Below are 1,275 nucleotides of genomic sequence, written 5' to 3' on the forward strand. Positions count from 1 at the left end.
TTTTGCTTTTTTGTTGGTTTTTTGGGGGGAAGGGGAGGGGTTTGAGTGTGTGTGTGTGTGTGTGTGTGTGTGTGTGTGTGCGTGCGTGCGTACGTGTGTGCGTGTGTGTATGAGTAGGGGGGGCAAGTGGGTTAAAAGAGTGCAGATTTCATGTGTGTGTGTGTGTGTGTGTGTGTTCAGTGTTGATTCTAATTCATTTGAACATCACCTGTCTACCAGCCTTTACCATAAAAGTAGGTGCACCTGGTAATATTATTTATAGTCATATTATGTCAAAACTAAAAGAACACAAACTTCAACGTCATTTCCGTCTCATGTTTTGTTTCAGGATCCAAACTACCTACCTCCAACCTTACCACCACCACCAACCCCTGATTGCCCTTTTGCTCTTCCTGCGCCCTGCCCCAATGGGTCTGACATGGCTGAAATGTAAGGAAAAAATTGCACATTTAATTGTCTCTGTGTTTTGTGCGACTTAGTTCATTATATACAGAAAAATAGACATTATAGTATTGCTATAGTGAAGCCAATCTACAGCGATACAATTTTTGATAAGTAATGAGAACAAAAACAAAGAAACAAATATAGAAAGCAAAATAAAAACAAAAAACAATATTGCAGCTTCATTTAAATCGTTCTTGAATTAACAATTTATCATGTCATTCTAAACGTAGATGAAAACATTTCACCTATGGAAGAGTTAACATATGTCATTTATAATATTCCAAACGTGTATGAATCTCTCTCTTTCGTGCTATGACTTTCCGACCGCCATCTTGCATTTTATGACACTATTGTTGAAAAAGAGAGGGTGCGGTGGCGGAGCGATTAGTGCGCTCGTCTTAGAAGCGGAAAGTCCGGGTTCGAGCCTCGGTTCGGCCATGGATTTTTTTTCGTTCCCTCCTGTCCACCCAGCAGTAATGGGTACCTGACTTAGAGTTGGGGAAGTAAAGGCCTCTTGGAAAGGAACTAGCCACCCTACCACAATATGCCGAAGGCCCAGGAAGTTGTCTCACTAACAAGGCAATCCCCAATGTCCGGATCGGGTGCAGGAACAACTTTACTTTTTTTATTATTGAAAACATCTTCGCATGCCTTTATATCTAGCCATACAAACGAGTACCGTATTACACACAACAAAGACATATTCAATAATGACACCAAGAAAGAAGTCATGATGCCTTTGAATTATGTTACGGAGAATGGAATCTTATCTGCTATTTGATACGAGTACAATTTTGCAAACTCTCCTTAAAGAAAACACCCAATAATTAT

This window comes from Aplysia californica, unplaced genomic scaffold, assembly GCF_000002075.1.
Source record: "Aplysia californica isolate F4 #8 unplaced genomic scaffold, AplCal3.0 scaffold00444, whole genome shotgun sequence".
NCBI lineage: Eukaryota > Metazoa > Mollusca > Gastropoda > Aplysiida > Aplysiidae > Aplysia > Aplysia californica.